The 24,859-nt window shown below is 40.3% G+C and overlaps 1 pseudogene; it reads right to left on the minus strand.

Annotated features, from left to right (window-relative positions):
• Window positions 1-10,281, minus strand: part of LOC149254803 (chaperonin 60 subunit beta 2, chloroplastic-like) — a 77,740-nt pseudogene extending 67,459 nt beyond the window's left edge.
• Window positions 10,282-24,859: the final 14,578 nt, after the last annotated feature.

The raw sequence follows: 24,859 nt of genomic DNA on the forward strand, positions 1-24,859 counted from the left end.
GAGGAGCAAGGCAAAGGTTAGATACTTGGTGGTTGAGAGGGAGAGTATATTACCTATCAACATGCAGTGCCAGAAGAAGTCTCAGATGATTGTGGAGGAGCCACGATTGGTTCAGTAGCTTTAGGAGGTTGTGGAGCAGCCACAACAGGGGAAGCTGAGAAGAGATCGAGTAGAGACATCTACTCATGTAGAGACCTCCAGTAGGGGGAAACTTCGAGCCAGGTGGGTAGAGGGATCACATGCAGCCATACCTCCATGTAGTAGGTGGGGTGATGTAGAGTGATCGTCCCAAGGAGGAGGGGCAGGATCCTTGAGGTACCCAACCTCTTGGATGAGACCTTGCTACGGGAGTCCCGATGTGGAGTAGTAGGAATTGACTAATTGGGTAGAGACAGATGCAGATGGAATGGCAGAGAGAGCTACAGTGCAGGGAATCACAGGATAGCGTAGAGCATGAAGGCTGTAGCAATGCGAGAGGCACAAGTGTGTTGCATAGAGCAGGGTAGCACAAAGAAGGGTGCAACGGTGCAAGATGCATGGAGATGTTGCAGTAGCGCAGAGGTCAGAGAGGGAGCACTTGTCAGCAGCAGGTAGAGCTTCAGCATCAGAGTATGTTTGTAGCCCAACACAGAGGTCAATGGGGAGTATTTTTTTTTCCGAGAGTTGCTAGAGAAACCACACTTGGTAGAAGTGTTGCATGCAGAACATTCCAGAGGTATAGGACTGGGTTCGAGTTGAAGCCTTTCTTGTTGAGAGAGAGTGTTGAAAAATGGCAACAAGAAATTGATAAAAAATGAAGTGCTAAAAATAGCACTACTAAAAATAGCAGTTTGAGTACCAGTGCTGGATTGGGCAACAGGGAATGAAAAATGGAAGTGCTAAAAATAGAAGTTCTATTTTTAGCAGTTCAGTGTGGATTCCTATTTTAGTCAGTCCCTAGACTAGAAATAGGAAGTAAAATTTGAATTTGATATTAACAACAATTTGTAAATTAATTAATTAATTCAGTTTGAGTTAATTAGTTAAGGAATTATGAACTTGAAGTCTATGTGAGGACATGCAATAGTTTCTCCTTTGATTGAGGGATTTATCCATCAGTTAAAGGATGAGGATGAGTTGTAATTAGTTGGCTCAGTTAACTGAGTCAATTCCAATTAGATTAATTTAACATGTTACATTAATGAGATTCAGTTTGTTAATGCTTGCATGCATGTAACAACTGGTATTTTCAGATAGCTAAATATTATAGCTTAAATAACTCATGCATGTCAGTTCTGTCAGAGACCCAGTTGAGATCAGAGAAGGGACAGTGTACTATCAGTTGGATGAATATTTTTCCTATAAAGGAAGCTCATCCATGATGAGGATTTATCTCCTTCAGGTTTGTGCAGTTATTTTAGAGGTCAGTGTTGTGTGTGAGGTGAGAATCACACAGGTTGTAGCTGGAGGACCCAGGAAAAACTGTGCATAGAAATAGGAGGCTTGGAGGGTAGAGGAGAAGGTTTGTGAGAAGCCTTTGACTGTCTATGAGCAGCAGAGGGATTGTACTGAGAGCTGGATAGCTTCTGAGCTAAGGATTTGTGTAATCCAGACATATTTCCACTTGTATGATAATACAGAGATGGGGTTTTAGGCTGGTGCTTTCCCTGGTTATATCTTCTGTGTTATGTGTGTTTGATTTCTCCATATTAGTTATATGTGTTCTTATTGATGTTTCTCATGTTCGATTAAGCTTCCGCTAAATTGTTTGTATAAGTAGATCAAGTATTTTGCTTTAGTACATTGCATTACCAGGTGATCTACAGTGGGAATTTCTACATATTTGTGATGGACCTTGAATGTCACCACAACACCTATACCTCTGGCAATGCGACCTTTGGTGACGATCAACGAACACCACCATATATATGCACCACTAGTGATGGCCATGAAAGATCCATCACAATAAATCGCTGTTATTCATATGAAATGGTGATGGTCACTATCTGTCATTATAATCAATATTCGTGACGAACCTTGAATGTCACTATAACACCTATACTTTTGGCGACGCCACCTTTGGTGACGTTCAATTTTTGGTGACGGAGGCTATGGTCCGTCACCATTGCTCATATGAAATGGTGACGGTCGCTATCCATCATTATAAATCATTATTGGTGACAGACTTTGAATGTCACTACAACACTTATACTTTTGGCGATGCCACCTTTGGTGACATTCAGTTTTTGGTGACGGAGGCTATGGTCCGTCACCATTTCTCATATGAAATGGTGACAGTCTCTATCCATCATTATAAATCATTATTGGTGATGGACTTTGAATGTCACCACAACACCTATACTTTTGGCGACGCCACCTTTGGTCACGTTTAGTTTTTAGTGACGAAGGCTCTTTTGACCGTCACCAATGAGCTTATGGTGATATTTTTTCCCCTCACCAATGTCCTTTTTTCTTGTAGTGAGTGCTCCAACCTCCCCCGACTCATAACTTGCAAATGATGAGGTCTGAGCCGCGCGAGTAAGACCCCAATGTGAACATTATGCTTCGAAGTGGAATTACGACAGGAGATGATAAAGGCAAGTAGCCTGAATATAATACTTGGGTTCACAAGGCTCCGACGAAAGAACCAAAGTTTGGTTTGGAGCATGCTAAGGAAACCTTCATGGAAGCTAGGAAGAGCTTCGTTGATGCCTCCACTTCAAGAAGCAAAGATAGACCAGAGCTAGAAATGGACCCATCGATGCTCACGACGTTCTTAGAAACATGCATGAAGCTACTACGTGATAGTAAGGTTGTAAAGGGATTGTAGGAACTCATTAATAGATGCACTGGGACCGTGCCAGAAGAACCGTGCGTAGTTTGGAAGATTGGAAACCATGCGACGAGGACGGGAAGAGAAATGAGGTTGACCGCGCAGATTGGAGAATATGAGATGGACCAAGTAATTCTAGACCTAGGGTCGGATGCGAACGTTATATCGAAGAAAACATGGGAGAACATGGGAAGGCCTATGTTGTAATGGTCTCCTATCCAGTTGCGAATGGCGAACCAGCAAAAGATGATACCCATGGGAAGATTTCAGGGAATTACCATGGATATTGAAGGAGCAAATGCGCTAGCAGACTTTGAAGTGATAGAGATTGTTGATGACAACAATCCCTATCTCGTGCTCTTAGGAATCGAATGGGCCATTGACATGAATGGCATGATTAATCTAATGAAGCATAAGATGATTTTTGAGAAAAAGTTTCTGCGCGTAGTCGTATCTTTGGACCCTGCGGAAGGATCGTGCTACATAGAGCCGGTGTGCGACTATGAAAGCGACAACGATTTGGACCGCATTTAAAAGATAATCGTGTGAGAGCAAGACTGGGTAAATCCCACTATGAATGGATGGATCTCATGGGAGCGTGAAAGCTACTGTACATAGGATTTGGATGAAGAGATAGAGCGATGGCAGAACCGGTTACACGAGGTAACCACGCTGAACTGTAACATGATGACAAGATCGCTATGCTGCGTATCGACAGAAGTAAGGGATCTGCCTACTTATGATGGGTTAAGAGAGGTAGATACTTTCTTGAACAAATTTGAAAGGGAGGTGCTGGAACAACAACGTTTCGAGACTTTGAAATGAGTACTACGCGCTACGTCTGCGAGGTGGTGGGGTATGCACCAAGGAAGCTTTGAGGACTAGCACGAATGTAGGAGAATGATGCGCATGCATTTTGAGAAGCCTCATATGTGGCTAACAAATAAATATAATGTATGGGATGGTCTGCGCGTGCATTTGTCCAGGTGGGTACAGGCATATGGTAAACAAATTGCACTGTTGCACATGGACTTCGCATTTGGGAACACGGTCAATAAGCATGTGTTGGTAAGGCAATTTCATGAACGGTCCTTCCAGTTGGGACGACAGAGTGTGGAAAGAACGAGTGTGCAGAAGGTTACCCATGCATAAGCATTTAACGAAGTCTACGAAGCACTGAATAGGGTATATAATGCGCAGCGAAGTGATTGGGACCTGTGCGTACCAGCAGTTTTGTGGGCTTATAGGATGACGTTCAAGAAACTAACGGGACAAACACCTTCTAGGCTGGCCTATGGAGAAAACGTTGTAGTCCCAATAGAGTATAATATGCTTAGTCCACGCATAGCAGTGCCGGTAGATATGACAGTTCATGGAGGTTTGGAAGAAGGGATCGCACAACTGAACGAAGAAGAACGCTTGGGACTTGAGGAAGAAATCCGATAGGGTGATCTTAGGGTCCAAGAACTCATGAAAGAAAGAGTGCGGTTAAGGGAGAAAAGCGCTTTGGTGGAAGCAAAAGTCAAGAAGTTTGAGGAAGAAATAAAGAAGGATTTTCTCGATAAGAAAACCGAGGTGATAAAATAGGGTGCACACGATTACGTTGAAAAATTTGGGGACTACCGTCGAGAGTTGATCAACTTGATGCCTTGGATTGGACTGTATATTACTAGAAGGATCACCGATGATGGCGTGATGCAGATGGTGAAGTGCACGACGCAGACCGTAAAAATAAAAGGCAGATTTTTCCCAGGAAAAGTGAGTGATGGTCGGTTGAAGCCATATACAGGTGACCTGACCACCTGACTAGTCGTGGGAAGTACAATCTTAGCACTCCAGGTAGTTGAAAGGAGGCACGGGACTATAAACTACTCTGCCCGAGAGCTGCGCGATGTTGGGCTTGCGTGCAGGAGCAAAGTGTCACAAGGTCTGTGACCGCGCAAGGTTGGTTGCGCTGCCGCATGGGTTGGCTGGAAAGTGACTGTTGTAGTCACTATTCACGATGTGATTCTTGACTTGAGACCAAATGGAGCTGGCGATAGGCATTTAAGATGAGCTTTATGGGAAAGATTTGGGAAAATCTACTGCCAAAGGAGCATTAATGGACTGGATTTGGGGAGAATGGTCGAATTCAAATTCAAAAAGCGCTATAAATTACAAAGGACTGCCCAGTACACAACACTTGGTCATTTGAGAATTCAGCTGTTGTGTGCCCCGAGTATTCCGAACTGAGACCTGTTTGTCCTGTGGAGAGTGTTGTTTGAGCACCTGATTGAACAGCTGAGAGATTTTTGGACGAACCAGATGGCAGTGTCTAAAGAAGCCATGGAAATCGCAGAAATGACCGACAAAGAAGCTGCGTAGGCCATGAACATAGAAGATGCCCCTGAGAGCACCAAGATTGTTGCAGAAATCCCTAAATCACCGTGCATGCCGAGACCGAAGAAAGATAAACATCACATGATTCTAGTGCATGTGTCCCCTCAAAACCCACTGCGAACTAAATTAACGATGGAGGAAAAAGGGAAAGCAGTTAGCCTGGAAACCGATGAGGAGGACGAAGACCTTGAGGATATCATAATGAAAGAGGACGAGGATGAGGGCATGGAGGAAGAAACTGAGGGCACGGTCCATCTAACAAAGCTGCCCACATATGTCCCTCCGTGGAAGGGGAAGGAAAAGGTGCCCAAGGACCTAGACGATAGTAAAAACCATCTGTAGTGATCTAGGTGGATCTCCAGACACTAGTGGCATGGAAAAGGCTCAAAATTCAAAGTGGTGTAAAGACTATTAACTTGACATGAGATCGAAATGCTCGTCGCCCTGATTCCAACGATGTGAATGACACTCCAATCCAAGTCTGGATGAAGGAGATATAGGCAGTCAAAGTTTGGTTGACTTTTGTTGACTGGGCAGGATTATTGGAGACACAATTTGGACTTTTTTCGGTGGACGGAATCTGGCCAACTCCGACCGGATTCCAGGAAAAATTGCCGCCTTGCTAAAATGTTTCCTTCGGCCTAAAATTAGGATTTTCAAAAATGGCCATGTTGTTCTGTATAACAAAAAAATTATTAAAAAAAGGGTGGCAAACCACCAACCCTGCCACCCCAAACCTTATCAACATTATGTAATATTAGGGAGGGGTGGGCCACTATCCCCCCCCCCCCCCATACCATGGGGCCATTAACTTTACGCACAGAGAATTAAGGTGGTGGGTCGGCCCTTGGGGCATGGACCCAACCACCACACACTAAATAAAGTCGTCCGTTAATACGTGGGCCATCGAAAAAGCAAAGGTGAGGTGGGCGGGCTGCCCAAGGTGGGCCCAGCCCGACCTCTCTTCCATTTTAAAAAAAAATGGTTATGTAAAAAAGGGAGGGGGCAGGGTTTGACTGCCCAACCTCCTTCGTAACAAATGGATCCATAACCACTCCACCCAACGGAGTCCTTGAGAATTCTGCGAGCTCGGTTTTTATTTAAACTTAGTTCACTAGTCAGCCCAGGCAGAGGAGGAGAGCGCACATAGTTTGAGGCAGGTTATTTTTCAGGTGGGCCAAATTTTCACTTTGTCAAATTTTGACAAATTTTATATGGTTTCGCCATTTCTCTACACCACGAACGCAATGGTGCTGTCCGTTTCTCCATTAGAGTTCTGCATTTTTTAGCCATTTTTCAGTATGGAGTTATAAGACTCCTTTTTGTAACTGATGCTTATACTCTTCTTTCTCATGCCACTTAATGAATGAAGGCCTCCCCATTGATCGAGCAGGGCCCGGAGACGTAGTTCAAATCGGACGAACTCCGTTATCAAGTTTTATTGTCTTCTTTCATGCTTTATGTGTTTCTCCTCTTCTCTCATGTGCACATTAAATTTCTATGTTTAATCTACAATTTATGCATATAACTCTTTAACACATCTATAAGAAAAAGATCTTGGATCATGCAGACTCCGCTGTTACTTGATGATATCATTTTCGAAGGAGCGCACTTGGGAAGGGTGCCGAGCTTAAAGTTCGAAGATTGGGATCTCGTTGACCACGAGAAATTCCCTCACTTGGCGACTGCACACCTCATGAAGCCAAAGAAACACACCACGACGGGAGTTATAGAGTTGGAGCCATGCAAATGGTTGCATGGGGTTGAAAAGGCAAGGTTGTTGAACCTGCTCTGGGTGCCGCATTACCATCGTGCCCCAGTAACTATCTTCATCATCAGGCAGCTGCTCTGCCTGGTGCATGATGGGTGTTTGTGGCTAGAGGAGCCCATCCCCATCACAGACCACCTGATCCATCGAATTATCCGACTCACATGTAAAGGAGAAGACCCCGCAGACATTTCGGAGGGTAAAAGCTGTGATTTGGCCATCACAGAGGCCATGAAAAAGAAACACAACCTAGAGAAAAAAAAGAGGGGCTACGCAATCTCCAGTATCAACAACAAGGCAGTCAGAGTTGCGACACAGATACTCGTAGGTAAGGTCATGTGGAAGTGCCACACGGATGAGGTCCCTGCACTGGTGGTTGCACTTTCTGAGGGGGTCCAGTTTAACTAGTCCAAATTTTTGTGCAAGGAGTTCCTGGAGATTTTACGCGAGGCACAGGAATAAGGGAAAACCTTCCATTATGCATGGATTCTGTTGTCCATAGTTCTGGTGGCTGGGGAATTGCCTGAGGACAACGAATTCCACACAATTGGAAGGGATCTCCCAGAAGCCTCGAAGTACGCTTCGCTATGGGCTACAAAAGTCGCCTTCGCCTGAGAAAGAACAAGAGATGGAAACAAAGGTAGAGGAGGACAGTGTAGAACCACAAGCAGCGTCGACACTATAGAAGCGCAAGTGCCCAAGAGAGCAGATGGGGTCGTGCAAAAAGGTAAAAGCGTCTAAGATGTCTATCAACCTGATCACCCTTATCGAGGGGGATTTGCATGATATAAGAGAGACGGTGTGTGAGGTCACCACAGAGGCCCTCCAAAACTTTGCGGGGCCAAATCAGATTATGTTGGGGGTCCTTCGAAGACAGATTCAGGAGTTACAGGTGCACACTCCTCAAGCTAGTACTCTCTCGACCAGCCTCACAGTAGGAATAGCCATGGTCGAGGAAATGCTATGTACTCGTACGACCAACACAATAGTGCTACCAGAAGGGGTAATGGTTATAGCAAATGAGGCTGACAAGCCTACGGTCAGTGCATTGAAAGGAATAGGAATTAACATGGTTGCGATCCTTCAGGAGATGCTCTATGTTCTGCAGGATGGGATTACTGTAGAACTGCGGGCTAGGGAGAGCCAAGCGCTGCAAGTGTTGAGTGAATAGAGGATCAACATGGAGCAGTTGAGTTTGGAGCATGACGAGGTTGTGTCTCAGAACAGGAAGATGGTACAGGTAATTGAAGAAGCCTACCAGATGGTCCCTGGGCTGGCCATCCTAGTAGAAGCACCAGAAAAGGCGCACATCAGAGGTTAGCAGTAGGGGTGCATGAGGTGCGAGAAGAAATGGCCAAGGTTTAGTTGGAACTGAGCCTCTAGATAGCAGAGCTGTGACTAAAGGCGCAGTCTTCAACTCCTCTAGAGGTAAGGGAACAACGTGCCAACACTATTACATCAGGGATGGAGGAGATTAGCAGTGCAGGGAGGAACTACACCAAAATGTTGGAATAATCGTTCGAGGTCCTCAGCGCTCTGCAGGAGGACCTGAACATACAATGCTTATAAATAGGGGCATGTGAGCTACAAAAACAGTATGACAACGTCAAAGGGACTACGCAGATGGTGGCCCTCACAGAGAGGCTTGCATGAATGCAACAGGCCAAAGCGCTTAAGGAGCAAGTAGACGCAACGCGACATAGAGAAGTGGTTTTGAACACGCGTGTTTAGCCTTGGATCGATGAGGACTTCGTAATCACAACAACAATTGAAGGAAATCTTATGCAGATGCAGGGGATGCATGAATAGATGAACGGGAGCAGTTCAGATACTGCGGTCTCCGAACAATGCGTACAAGAGATACAACAGGCAGCTGCTCAGTGCGTTGCTGACCTTGTAGTAGTCCGAGCAGAGTTGGGAGGTCTCCGCGCGAAGATCTCCGCACCGATAGAGTGACTCGAGGGCGAGTCACGATGTTTGTGTTGGGGGCCTATTGGGTGTGGGATCCCCCCAAGGCAAGTTTTGGGGCTTAAAGCCCAAGTTTTGACTAAGTCCAATGTAAAGACTCTGCGATTTGTGGGCGTAGAGCGCGAAGTAGTAATTGAATCATAGGGTTGTCCACCTTACTGTTGTAAAATGTAGTGTCAGATTGAGAGTTCTACCCATGGTCCGCGGACCATGGGATTGTATAAATAGAGCGAGGCCCTAAGTGTAAATAAAACAATCAGATAGTAGAAGATAGAAGTTCTAATGATGAAGCATTGAGTCTAAGTGGAAAGTCGAGGCTTTGGGTCGTAGAGTAGGAGAAGGCTCTGCAACTGAGTGCACAGAGGCCTAGTAGTCCGCAGCTGAGTGTGTGGACCCCTGCAGCTAAGTACATAGGGCAGGATGAGTCTGTAACCGATTGAAGCATTAATAAAGTGAAGTTTTACAATATTTTTGTGTTATCTTTTCCTATTTTATGCATTGAAGTATATTGGGTATAAATTGAAAGTTTACTGTTTATTTGCTGCGCGAACTTATATGAATGTGCTGAATAAGTGAATATAATATAAGGCATTTGTTTACACGAAGATAACTAACTATAAGAAGATAAGTAAGATCCGTGGTGTGACTTGGGGAACTAGCGCAAATCATTGCCTTAGCAGCGCAAAGCTCCTCAACCCCTGGCTAGGGTTGCGCAAAGTCGAGTATAACAGGGTGCTAAGGCCTCGCAGGTCAGGAAAGTGCGTGAAGTGACCTGCACGAAGGTATTCACAGTTGGACTAAATCGACCCTTCAAACATCTCAAGGGTGCGGAAACTTGGTTCCAACATCCCCCCATACTTCTTCAGGTGAGACCTCAGTCCGCGCTCCGCGGGCTGTTGCCACAAGGGCCAGTAGTACAGGGATTTGTTTGGCTAATTAACTCCGAACCTAGGTCAAGCCACATCAATCCAACACAAATCTACATACAAACCACACATTAACATGAAAGGTATATGGACAAGGAAAGATCTACCACAATAAAGTTTTATGTGAAAAGAATCTTCCTTTAGATGGACTTTTTTTTCTTTGACCTACAATTTTTTTGTCATTGACCCATCTTGGTTGAATTACAACTCCTTTTCCATAGACCTTGGATTGACTACCTTCTCTCTGCTACGTAATCTTGCGATCTGTCTTCTAATTAAATGATTAGAGGAGATGGGTGAAAAAGTAACAAGAGAAGACAATTGCCTGGCATTTTTGTCAGATACTGCACCCAACTTCCTCTCCTTTCCAATGTTACCCAATGAGGCAGAGTGGAAACTGTTGTCATACTACCTATAGCATAGGCCATCTTCCCTTATTCTGAATAGAGAATTACAATATCTTCATATTAGCTATCTCACAAACATGAATTCCATCTAGATTTAATTCATATTAGCTATCCAATTGGCCATCTAGATTTAATTCACCACTGCTGTGCATAAACAATACTTTATATGCGAGCACCAGATATTGAAGGATCTGTTAGCACATACAAGTTTTTTCTTGAGCCCTCGCTAATTTGACAGTTTTTCTGGAGTGAGCGTTTCCTTCTGATTTGGTAGTGCCTTTAGTTTGGATATTTCGGGCATTCACATGGAAATTTAGGAACCTAGGTTGTGTTCCTAGATGACCCAACATGCTTCTAGAACCCTTGGAATTCACCCAGCTTCATGGCAAATGTTTAAGGAAAATTTGCCCAAATTGACAAAACTGTTTTTAAGACTTTTTTCCATAAAAGACAATAACTTTGGGAGAAATTTACGAGAAGGTGGTGATGAATTTTGAAAAAATAAAACATGGGTTTTTTGAGAACATGCAGATTTACAAAAACCTCTTCATTTTTTCAACAAGTGTCATAGTTTGGAAGATTCGAATGGCTCTTTGAAGCCTATTTTTCAGAAAATCCCCAGATTTATTTTTTTCTATTTTTATAAAAACACCCAAGCGTGAACTGATGGTTGTGCAAATATCCAAGTGTCAAAAATCATTGACAAAGAGCATCTACATTACTGATAATTGTTGAAAAAATTCACCCATAAGGTCCTAGTTGCTATGTCATTAAAAGTCGTTGTTGATATCAATCCAAAATTTTCATTGACAAATAATACTACGACACTAGAGAATTGCTTATGCTATAGGAAGAAACTGCTGCATTCATGGACATCAGCATTGGATTGTTTAGTGATCCTGGAGGATCTTAACTGCAAACAAGAAAACATCAAACAAATACCATCTCGGAGCCAAAGGATTTCTTTTCAAGGGAATTTGTATTAGTTGTTTCAATTTGTATTTTTCAATTCATTTGGACAAGACGATACACAATGGACGAATGTACAATAGAAACAAATGGAAAGGTTGTCAGTTATAGAAATATTTTTCAAACACCCTGGTCATCGTTTATGGCTGAAGATAGTCCATACTTTATTAAGGACACTCTCCATTTTGTGGGTAGAGCCTACTATCAAATCATTGTGAGACAACATGATCATTTTCTTTTAAAAACCATTACCATTAAATGGGAAAAACATTGCAATTGTTTAACAAGTGAGAAAGTTAAAGTCGACAAGATTGTAATGTTCATTCCTGTGTTATGGTTTTGGAGGATGGAACTTGAAGAAATTAAGTTCTCTTCTACTATTTAGAATTTCACTTGACTGTGGTGATAACAGATTTTTGTTATGCCTGTCACTACTAGTCATGCTTTCAAACTATAAGTTGGAGATTTTAAGTAGCCTGTATCCAACACAAGGGATTCTTGGTAAAACTTGATGATGTTTCATGTACTTCTATCATAATGGTTTACATAATGAACTACAGAGAATTTCCTTAGAAGAATTGGAACAAAATAATGATAGGAATAGAGAAAGTGAGGCCTTCTTAGATAATGAATCTATGGAGGAATATAATCTCATTCTAGAAAAGTTTACAGTTACTATTAATGATGAACACCTATAAACATCTCGTAATCATCATTATGAAAAATTAGTCATCATCCTTGAGACTTATGTTCTATATGATTCGAACATTGGAGACTGCCAACAAACGAGTGACTTTTTGCCTCCTTTTGTTGCATTAATAGGTGATGACAATGAAGCATTTTTGTGCTCTATCTACTCTATACACATGGCATGTGTTGATTTCAGATTGAATGAGGTGGCAGAGTATTCTAAGGTAGGGATCAACCAATTTGGGGCTATTGTAGATATTCAAGAAGTAAATTTGATTATTTCAAAGGTAAATGGCAGAGTAGTCAAATAATAAGAGATTAATAACAACTGGAAGAGGTTTTGAAAGAAAGGAAACAAAAATTAAAAATCATATCCAAATTTAGTGGTATCAATCCAGTGCTTTAAGGCATGAAATCAACAGTTCCATATTACAAGAGCATTTGAGATTGCATAAAGTCTAGTGGTGCCTGCATACTATGGTAATCACACTAGTGGTGATTATTGTATACAACCACAATTGCACTAGCGGTGCGTATTGTATACTATATTGTTTGAAGTCTGTATTTAGGTCAAAAAGCATTACAACTGGCCCAAAAATGTCACGAACTGGATGGGGTAAAAAAGACCCGCAGGTCATTTAAATAACTGACCACGAATAAAAGTTCAATTACTTGACAACAATTGAATTCCATTTTGTTGACTTGCCACACGAGGGGGTGCTCTTTCATCAAAATCAGCCAAAATGTGCACCTTAATCTTGCCCCTAACAACTAATTCACACCTCTAGTAGAAGTGAATCCTCGGGGTAGCCTGGCATGGGAACGTCATCATCCCTAAACCACAACCCCATTGGCTTGTCTCAACTAGTGCTATCACGAGCACCTACATCATCCCTACCGATAAACAAATGATATCAACAACAAAAAGAGGTTCCAACAAAAATAAAATAAACCCTATTTTCTCTTTCTTCCCGGTTGCATATTTCCCTTCACTACCACTAAGCCTCCATTTCCTTGATTTCAATGTAAAAGCCAAATGCAACTGGATAAGCATAGCTAAATAAACCCGATCTTAAACAAATCAAGAATAAAACGTTTACATCCAACAAAAGCTCACAAAGAAAACAAGCCTGCAAACCTTAACGAAGCTGCCAAAACTTCGACTAAAGCCAAATCAAAGGCGTTCATAACGCTCTACAGGATATAAACATTATTCTCCAAACTTACCACCAAAACCCTAAACCCTCACTAAAAAACCTAGAGCTTGTAAAATTGCATTCACAACTAGTTGGAAAAAATCATGTCGATCATGAAAAGAAATAAACTTTTGCAATACAAGCATAAATTCTTTAAAATTTCTTCTTTGAACAACTTCCAACAACATTATAGAATCAAGCTCTGACAAGGAAGTGGATGATAATTGTGATTCAAATAATTCTTACCTTGAACTGAGGTAATGGGATTTGATCCCCTCGAAGTGTGCTTGCTATTGGAGTGTGGTAATGGGATTCGATCCCTCCGAAGTGTGCTCGCTATTGGAGTGTGCGGAATGCTCTAGAAGAAAGAGATTTTTTGTTGAAACTGAAAAGATAAGGTAGGATGGGAGGCATAAGACTCCCTCGGTGGAATGTGGCTCTATCTAGAACCTACGCTAAATCTTACGCTAATGTAAGTCTTTAACCATAAAATTCATTGATATTATGTTAAATGTGTTCTCATCGGTATGAGTGTCTTTTACATTTATTGCTTTTCTTTACACCTTGAGTACTTATTATTTCTGATATTTTTTTGTTTGCATGTCTTTTCTAGTGGTTGGTGGAGTTTGGTAATACAAATTTTTTAATTTTAAGTTAATAAAAGTTTTATTTTAATGCAAAAATGAGTTTGATATAAATATTTCATTTATAATGCTAGTAATTTTATAAATTTAAAATTAATTTTCTCAAATTTCAAAGTGAATGGTAAAAATATAGAGTCTTAAGGGTTGGCCTAGTTGGTTGAGTTCCCATTGTTAAAACACCTTTTCTATTAAAAGGTCACATGTTTAATTATCTTGACATTATTAGGGTTAGACTTCATGGTCGAGCTCATAGGTTGTGATCCTTTCAAGTAGATTTTCCTCGTACAAATTGATACATATTTTATATAAATTTATATGTTTTATAATGGTGGATAATATAATTATGTTGGAGTGGAAGAACATGAAGAATTGTCCATGTTCTCTTGATGGTTTCAGTGAACTCGTGGTTTTTATACGAACGACAAATGGATCATGGATTCAAATTCGACTGCCACAGTTAACCCTGAGATCAAATCGACTCAATCAATAAATAGAGCTGTCATAGCTAGCCATGAGACAAAGGATCGATAGATCAACTCAATTAATCAAAGTATCAGTTACATTATGGATTCAGGTTACTACACTAGGATTTTGGATAACCGATCCTACTTTATTTTACCAACTCGACACTGCCGGTGGTTTTTCCAACTCGAGAAGGAATCAAAAACTTAGACTTGGAGTAAATTTTATTAAATCTCAACACCATTTATGTGGGTAGTTTAGTATTGAGCGATATTTTGTTTTGTTCGAAGCTAAATTCGACAATTTTTACGGATGAACAAGGGACTGTTCATTTAGGGCTTCATTAAGGTTCGTGCGTTATTTTAATTGAGGATATTTAGTGAGTGGCCTCATCCCAAAATGGAAAACAAATCAATAGTATATGTTAAAAATGGCAAGGAAATCTCAGATTTTGTGGAAACAAATCATTTGGGCCAAGTCAAAATTTCCTCAGCAAACAAAACAGGGAAGTGGATAAGCAAACTTGTAAGCTATAGTAAGAGGTGTATTTCAAAACATGTGCTTTGTTTTCCATAACTAGCCTCCAAATAGTTATGCATCCGATGGAGTCTTCATGCGGTCTCGATATTCTATCATACCTTGGGTTCCTTGGTCTGCTTATTTTTCTCCTCAACTCCTTGAGAGTCATCTATCATGTAATCTTTCTTCGTGGTCCCTGAGAGACATAATTGTGTAGTTTCAATGGGCAGTGAATATTGCGGGATGAGGCTCTGGGAGGACACATTTACACAATTTTAGGATGCAAGGAATTTCTATGGGATGAGGCCCTGGGAGGACACATCTATGCAATTTCAGGATGCAATGTAGACTGGGTAATCAAGGACAAAACTGCACAGTTTTTGGAGACAGTGGGTTTCGACTGAGGGAAGAACATTGGAGGAAACCACTGTGTAGTTTTGAATGTTAAGGGAGGTTGGGATTTCTGTGCATTGCACAGTTCCAATAGGCAAGGGAAAAGCTTGAGGGTTACATATGTGAAGTGCACAGTTCAGGAAAGTTAGATGAGTCTAGGTTGCTAAGGATACTACGAAATTTGGCTAAGTGTGGGATCAATGGAACTAATGTGAGCAACGATAAAACTTGACTACGATCACACACTTGAAAACTTAGCGATACAACATAGACCATCCAGAACATATAACACATACTTCACTTAATGCAACAACCTTTGTGGCAGCTTATGGCAAGTGCGGCTCCGATGATAGACTTTGGGAGGATAAAGGCAACACTTGTGTAAGAGTGTGTGAAATGAGTGTGAAACATGTCTATGTGGTGAGGACAACCCATTCTCATAAAGATTTCCCCTTGAAGAAAAACAAACCTCCCTTTGCATGACAAACGATAACCCCCATGCCAAAGATGACACATTCTATGTAAAGATAAATGCATGAACGACTCGTAAATTGAAAAGGGGAGCTTGAGATCATCAACTTACCGATAAGTGACTAAGGAACGATCGATCACAATATCCATAGTAGGCTCTGAAATTTAAGTGCAAGCAAAAATTTTGGAGGGTGTTGCAGCCACTACAACAAAGCCTTCACCTTCTTGTTAGCTTCTTTTTCAACCAGTCCCTTGAATTCTATGAACTTGAAGAATGTTTTGTTTTTCTTCCACATGAAGAAGATCCAACACTTCCTTGAGAAGTCATCAATAAAAATGATAAAATATTTATGTCTAATAGTGTAGGTTGTTGAGAAAGGTCCATAAACATCATAGCGGATCCTTTCTGGGACTGCATGTGCTTTGTTGTCCCGATCATGGAATGTGGATTGTATGTACTTCCGCAACGTACATCCTACTTCTTAAGTGCTATTTTAGGGAGGCTAGTGGTTATTTTTCGTATAATATTCGAGGTACCATGATGTAAATGACCAAGTATTTTGTGCCAAATTTCATCGACATCACGACCTACACTTTCTCCACCTTAGTGTTTAATGCAGCACAATCTTCCACATCTAGCTTATACTGGTTGTTCACACGAACCCCGATCTACTTCACCTGTCCTGTGGCTTTGTGTCTCATGAATGCTTTTCTTTTGTTGAATATCGCTTCACAACCATGGTAAACCAACCACTTGGTGAATGCTAGTAGACAGACCCCTAATCCTTTACCTTTACCTTTTTTACTAGTGCCTCGTATTGAAAATTTGAAGACAAAATATTTCTTTTCTCTTAAAAAAATTGTCTTAAAATCCCCCTTCATGTAGCAGTGCCGAATGCAATGATAGAAAAGTTGTCTCTAATCGTATCATCAGATATGACAGGGACAGAAGATGAATTGATGTCCGAGAAATCTTGTCAAAAAAAGTTGTTGCGTTCTTTTTAGTCGACTACCCCCATAAAACAAAGAGCCCAACAAATCATTATCTTTATATAAGATAACGTGAATGGTAAGTAAAATAACAACCTCAGTATAGGCGCAAGATAGTAGTTCTCTGCAAGCTGACGGACTTAGGGCACACTATCAGAGTCAATTTTGCAGTTGTTAGATAATATTGTCTTAAATTGATATGTTTGTGTCTTAATTGTTAATTGTATTAAATAGGTTTTATCTAAAGTGGCCATTGTCTTAAATATAAAGTTTTGTCTTAAAATATTTTTGTTTTAAACTGTTTTTGTCTTAAATATAAAATTTTGTCTCAAAATATTTTCGTCTTAAATTATTTGTCTTAAATATAAAATTTTGTGTTAAAATATTTTTGTCTCAAACTACTTTTATCTTAAAATATTTTTATCTTAAACTAAAATAAATCGATGGTATATAATCTACCACTATGAGCTATTTACAAATTACAAATTGGAGGAACTGCCAATGGTAGCAAGTGGGGATGTTGGAGTTGAAATAATTGAAACGAATTTAATTCATGACGTTACAAGGCATTGTGAATTATCCATTTCAGAGTTCGATTCACTAACGAAGCCACGTAATGGTCGACGGATCGTTTTAATACCAAATCCGTTGGTTTTCGAAATGTCGCTCGTTACTTTGGCTTCTCCATGTGATTCCTCACCAGTCAGGTTCTCATTGAGCTCCTTACTGCTGCAGAAGAATATAGACGACGGTTGAGGAGTGGATTCGATCTCGGGGTCAGACCGCTTGTTCCTCGCAGACTGCGAGGAAGGCTGCGAGTGGTAATGCACCATTACTAACCCATCCTCGATTACGACTCTTTGCCCGGATTTGAGTACCATCAATGGTGGTCAATTCGCCCAGAGTAGTGACTATCAAGAGGCCTTCATTGCAATGTCGATGCATAATATTTTCAATTCCGTTTCCCCGCACACAACCCCGTTGAACGAACTTTCACCTTCAAAATCCAACTATCCAATAAATCATGGCACAATATTTCCAATACGGCAGAGTCTTATGCCTTTCGCTGCAAAGAACAATCCACTAAATGTCCAAGAATCTCCGGCTGCTATACTCTCGAAGGCATTCTCAAGAAACTCCCGCGAGGTGCTGCTCTCGGCCTGCAGACCATACGAAGCAACAACAACTCACCAAGGAATATCTCTCACACAGCGACCCCTCGGTTTTCTCCAGATCTGAGCTCATCGTCCCCACCGGTGGGAATGAATCACTTTGTGCTTGTAGCATACATACATGTTGCTACTACAGTTGTGCTTGCTCCTTTTTGATATGCTTACCTCATATCCCTTTTTTCCCATCTAATCTCTAATTCAATTTAAATATTTTATTGAAGAAGTATGAAGTTGAGTATATTACTCTCATCTCAGGTAATCTAGTTTTGAAAATAATATCAACAGGTCCATCGTAAGTTACATTACATTCCCAAATATGTTATCTATTAAATTCTAACTCTTGTGTTATCTATTAAATTCTAACTCTTTTCCTAAGTAATTTAAAGGTGTTATAAATATTACAAATTGATCATTTTCCACTCTTTTAGCACATCATTTGGTGTATTTCTGAACATTTATGAAACTCTCAAACAAATATAAATATTAAATAGTATTTAAATTCATAATTAAGTGTAATCTTACATTTTAAGATAGAAATTTTAAATTCACTTGATGTGTAGCACTACATTTTAAAATAAAAATCTTAGATTCGTTTTATGTAGGTTCAAATTTATTTAGTTATTTTCATTTACCAACTATATTATTTAAATTCATGATGAGATTCAATGTCACATTTTAAAATAGAAATTTTAGATTCATTTAATGTGTAGTTTTTAGTTTAACCATTTGAAGTTTTGATTATGTTATTATATAGTTATTTTTATTTAAAATTGAATAAAGATGGTTGAAATTTTAAATTTTAAATACATGGTTTTATTTATTTAAAAATATAGTTTAAAAAATAAAAAATTATGATATTATAAAAAATTATACCATTACATTTTAATAAAAATAAATAAAATCATAAAATAATTGAACCACACTTTAATTTAAACATTATTTACTATAATACATGATTAATTTAAGTAGATACACAAAAATTCTAAATTCACTTAAATGTTGTGGCTATATTTTTTATAAAAATTATTAATTAATTTAGACATTGCGTAATAGAGTTGATTGTATTATAGAAGAAAATGATCTCCTCATTAGCTCAGGGGAGAAAGACACATTCGTTGAATACAAGACCTAAGTTACAGGCTTATTTGCAAAGTAATAAGGAGAGTTATAACACTTTCCATCTCTAAGCCAAAGGAGTTAGTCCCTCGGTTAATGCTATGTTTTTCCTAAAGGGAAACATTACTAGATATTTATGAGATTCTCGAGGTCAAAGCACGAGTTGATTGACTGACACTCCACTTTTCACTCAAATGTTAGCTCGAAAAGTAGGAAACATCTGCCTCTGGCCTAACTAAGAACATTTATATTCCTAATGGAGTCTCACGGGAATCGGAAGAGAAATAAAGCGAGGCAGAATCCAATCTTTTGCCTTAATGGAACTCATGAAATAATTGGCAAGGATGAACCTCTCTCCATCTATATATTGGAGGCTCGGTCATTGTAGAAGAGGTCGAATGGTTGTTGAAACGTTGCAAGAGCTTTAGTATTATTATGCTACCAAGAAGTTGAGGGAGAGAAAGAGTGGCATTGAAGGACTAAGGAGGCTTGATCCACCCAAGATGGTTGTAATCATTCTTCTTCTATCTACTTGATGGTGTCGATATTGTATTCCTTTACATGTTGATTTGTTTTTGTGATTAATAAGTAGCTTAGATGCATGCTAACTTATATTCTCATATATTGATGTTTTTATTATCAAGGTTTATATGTTGTAGGATTACGCTTTGTCTTGTCTATGTGTAGGTTTTGATCTAGGAGTTGGCGAAGAGGTCTTCCACTTTGCCACATTGAGTTCTCCAGTAGGGCTACACCAAGGACTAAGGTAATCTTTCTCCTTTTGCTTTGTCAATCATGGATTAATATGAATATATGTGTGTTTCTTTGTGACAGTTGCAACTAATCTTAAACAGTCTGCCTTGGGTCTCGGGAAGACCCGAGAGGGTATTTCATCCACAACCACCCATGCATTAATCCCTATAGCAGAAATGGCGACTCCGCTGGGGACTAATACTTAGTTCCTGGTTTTGATCTTTCAAGTTCCTGGATCTCTCTTTCTTTCTAGGCCTTCTTGTTCTTCTTAGTTCCCATTCTGACCACTCAGGATGCTTCACAACCTCCTTTGTTGTGCATAGCCTTTGATCAGACCCTGAATGACCATTTTTACAACCTCTGCCTCTGTAACGCACCCTAGTTGTGCAGTCCAATGAGTTATAACGCTCCCCAGGATTTTGGACAAAGTGTTAGTCTTGCTATTAATGCTATCTATCCTCTTCTGAGAAGCATTAGTCAACCATTTTCTTGATATCCACCATGTTATGTGGTTTCCTGGGTTGGGAGGTTGCTTGTAGTCTGTTCTAGGGATCTACAACTGTGCATTGTGTTCGATTACCTGCTTCTATGATCATTTTTATTTTTAGGAAAATAACTTAAGTGCATTTGTTTTTTAGGAAAAGAAAATGAAAGAAAATGTTTAAAATTGTTGTTTTAGTTGGTTTTATTATACATATATATTGGGTTAGTTGTTAGAGAGAATTGAATGTTTGCATGTTGTGCAGGTGTTTACTACAATGGATGCATGGTATTGAATTGATGTATAGATAAATCTCTCCTTGTAGAAAGACTTCTTCATTGAATTGAAATTGAAAAGCATATTTTCTGCATGGTTTGAGTTAGAGTCTCATAAAACTCCATACGTCAACACCCCTTCTGAAGACATTAATAAAGTACCTTTAAAATCAATCTCGTAATAAAGAAATCAACAACTCTTTTTGAGCATACACACAGATTAGTCTAGGCTAGGATCTTGGGCTAGGTAGTGGTGAGTAAACTGCCCAAGATCACAAAACTAAGACTAGTGCCATTAAAGAGAGTAAAACTCTATTACACTCATATCATCCGGGATTGCTCCCCTCATAATGGAGTTAAATACGAGACAACATTGGAATGTGAGAGAAGGTATCCTGTCTTCGTTTGCATCTCCATTGATTATTGTGTGTATTGGGGATCCCCTCGAGGATATTAGAGTCGAGTCAGGGACTCAAGTATCCTCCCCACACAACATACTATCTATGACCATGTCCCCCTGAGTGGCATCTATGATTTGAGATAATCTTAGTGGGATGAGTTTTTAGGGACGAACATAAGGTGATTGGGGCGGGCTGCCTTGGTACCTAAACAGATGAACCTACTCTATATTCAGTTTTTCGAAGGGTACTCGTCTTCACGAGAGTACTTGGCCCCTTAATATGAGGTTTGGGAGAATCTCAAGAGTAATCGTAGTTGTACATTTGGCCAACTCGCTCTTTTAGCCATTATGATACTATATTTCATCTCTAGCAAATAATGGTTATCAAAGAGAGTCATATCCCCTTACTGCTTATTGATTGACTTTTAGAGTATTTTTTTATTATTTTAAGATGCTGGTTTGTTACCATTGAGACTATAATAAATATCACTTTAATTTTTTTTGATAAAATATATCGGTCATCGTGGCTACGTATGACCCTCATCGTCAATCTAGGCGACAACAAGGTCTTCCTTCGCTGACCCTGGTGATCTGGATTCTCCCTCTTTAGGAAATCAATCTCTTGTGTCTAACACTGAATCACATAAAACTTCCTAAAAAACCATACTACCTGAGGACTTATTTAATGAAGGATTTGTACCTCCTTATAATCCTCCCCTCATTGATCCTCTTAGACCAGTGTTGATTCAAGTAGCACCTATACCTATCATGTCTTCGACGGTACCCACATCCAACATTCCCTCGATGACTAATGGGTCATGGTCTTTTGTGGACAACTTTGGTCCACCATCACTTCCCCTGCCTATAGTCAATAACACATAATTGATTGGTTACCCTACTATATATACTATGCCTAGTTCAAGCAACTTAGTTACACCTGCTATGAGTGGAACCCAGTACATCCTAGTTTCTGCCCCTTTTGTGTCTACTCCTGGACCTCCGGCTATCGCTCCTATTGGCGCAGTTAATGTGACTACCTTCAGTAATCCTTTTGGTTGGAACCCTTTGCTAAGTTCAAACCCCTAGGCTCAGATGCTTGGGGCCAATGTTCCCAACATGTATATACCGGTTGGGGGCATTACTGTCCCCCCTCCGCCTATAGGACAACTTGGATCATCATTGATCGACTTACCTCCTCCAAGTGGACACTATTCTAGTGTCATTCATTTTCCCATGAAGAACTATTTGGCTAGCGAAATCCCTCAACTTAGTCCTGTTTCTTCTATTTGGGCACCCCCTCCTCAACCTTAATTGAGTCAAGGGGGCAATTTTATCCTAGGGGAAACTAGTCTTTTTCCCCCTAGCCTAATATCCCTTATGGACCACCACCATATATGATTTTTCCACCATGGAAAGGAAGTTATTATCTACTTAATCCTATGTATCCTATCGAAAACAACATGATGGGAGGACCCTAGGGTCCTTCAAGTAATTCTTCATCACCCTGGTCATAATCGGGGGCACCTAACTCTTTTCCTTTTTTGGAAACACTTTTTATTCGTGATATATATAAACTAACTAATGAACCCATCTACCATAACTTGCATTGGCCCCCAATCTTGCATAAGATACTTGCCGACATCTCGATGTTTGAAGAGAAACAAGGGGATGATTCAGGTACACATGTCACCACCTACCGTTTATGGTGTGTATTGAACTCCATAGTGGATGACAGTATCCAGCTTAGACTCTTCCCCTGCACCCCCAGTAGTAATGATGTCAAGTGGTACATTGAGTTACCACGCATGTCAGTGAATACCTTTAGTGCCCTGACAATGAAATTTTTAAAGCACTTTTAGCTTCCTATCCACTACGAAACAAAAACGAAACTCATTACTACCTTATGCGAAGACACCTCCACCCACATGTTTGATCACATCCATGAATGGAGACATAGGCGGAAGCTTGTTAAAGCTCTCATTCCAAATTACTTGTTAGTAGATTGGTTCTGCAAATCACTTCTTCCTAATTTCCTAGGACGTTGCATTAGGTGGTGCGGTCATGGAAGACTAATCCATTCATCGTGCCCATCATTTAGATCTCATTTACTCTCATTTTGGCATGTTATATGTTGTAATCCCCCATGCCCCTCTAACTTCCAATGCTCTCGCTACTCAACAACTTAGTGTGCATGCTGACGGTATCGTCAGCGCTACCTTTGGGGCTACTATAACTCAGTGGGTGTGTTTCCTAGTTGTCTTCTGATACTGCTTCTTCTACCCAATAGTCTGCTCTTCCAATTGTTGCGTTAAACTTTGTGCAGTTTACACAAAAATCCAGCGGAAAGAACTAGAAGAACAAGAAAAATACCTCTCCTTCTAAAGAGTAGCCTGCTATGCAGCATAACCCCAAACAGAAATTGGTTTCCAAATCTAACAGTGGAAAGGAAAAAAATTTCAAGTTCCCTAGCAAAATCTTTACAGAGGACCACATGATGCAGAAATTTACTCGTTTTCAAGAATTCATGGATCTTGTTGCTCAATTGGACACTAGCTGAACCCCAGAAGTCCTAAACAACCCTTCCCTTGCTCAGCAATAGAAACATCTTATTTTGAACCCACTGCAACCCCCATAAGGGGGCAACGATAGTTCAAACCATCCTTTCTCTAGTGAAGGATCATCAACCATTTACACCTTTGAAACAGTTGATCTTCAAATGTGAGCCAAAACTTATGGAACTCTAGTCACTAATGCTTTGGATGTTGCCTCAAGTTCAAATCCACCGTCACCTAATGATCTTCATATCGAAAGGCCTGTCACTGATCTTGTGATCTGCTGCTCTAAAGGGGCACTTCGTCACACAACACACAATACCTCTGCACGTGCTACCCATAACTAAAGTATTGTAGAATATTTGGTGCAAGCACCATCATCCATGTCTGCACTCGAAGTATTGTAAAGCTATCCAGCACAATGGAAAGCTTTACTTTTGGCCATTGGTGGAATTGATCCTTAATATTCCATGCTATAAATTTTTGACAAGGAAAAAGGTAAGCCTCGCCTTTCCCACCAACTTGAATTTCGGGTATATGTTATTTCAAAAGGTAGATCTATCCATAAAACAACCATTGAAAAAGGTGCTTTGACCTGCGCCATGTCTAATTCATGTTGGCCCGCCCTCGGTTCTCCAAGCCTAGCATTGTCTCTAAATTACCTTAAAGCATTTGATGGTTGCACGTTCATCCTGAAAGGATACCTTTCCATCTACCCCATCACTCTAAGTGGGAAAATGGTAACAGTGGACATTGAAGTTGTAGATCGTCATCTCAACTATAATTTAATTTTGGGCCACAGTTGGATTTATGCCATGACTGCCATTATTTCTGCAGTCTTCCAACTCATCCTCCTCCATTAGATGGGAAAATAGTCACAATGGACCAGTTTTCCTTCTGTACCCCAGATTACCTCCCATTTCCTAGCCACACCACACCCTTAGTGGGTGGCATACCTGACTCTTATGTTAGTGTTGGTACCAGTCTTTTGAATGGTTCCTCCCTGTTGGGTTACCTTTCTCTTCCATCGCCCAAGGTTCCACAAATAGTTTCTATGGTCTCCACCATTCCTCACAACCCAATCGATCCTTAGATCCTTGTGACCCCTTCTGACATTGACTCTTATGGAGAAAAAATGCCTCTTTCACCATCCGAATTGGCTTATCGAGCCATTCAATTTGTATCTGATTCTTCCTCTGCTTTGGTTACAACCAATGGTACGCCATCCTCTCCCATGACAACTCCTAATGATTTCCTCAATGAATTTCTACCTACAAAAGAATTTATTTGAAAGATCATGTCTATAGAAGAGAAACCTTGGGAAACCTCTCACCATCGCACTTCGATATTTGATTACGATGTGACAACTATAAAAATCATGCCTTTTGAACCACCTAAGATTATTCCCTCGATTTATACGATTTTCCAAACTATGGATTTGGAAGGGAACTTGGGTAATCTTTCAAAGACTATGCTCATCGATATCTCAGTCAAAATAGGTGGAAAACATTTAGAT

Source organism: Pinus tabuliformis, chromosome 7 (genome assembly GCF_031772625.1).
Source record: "Pinus tabuliformis cultivar Carrire ecotype Pingquan chromosome 7, CPIR1, whole genome shotgun sequence".
Taxonomy (NCBI): Eukaryota; Viridiplantae; Streptophyta; class Pinopsida; order Pinales; family Pinaceae; genus Pinus; species Pinus tabuliformis.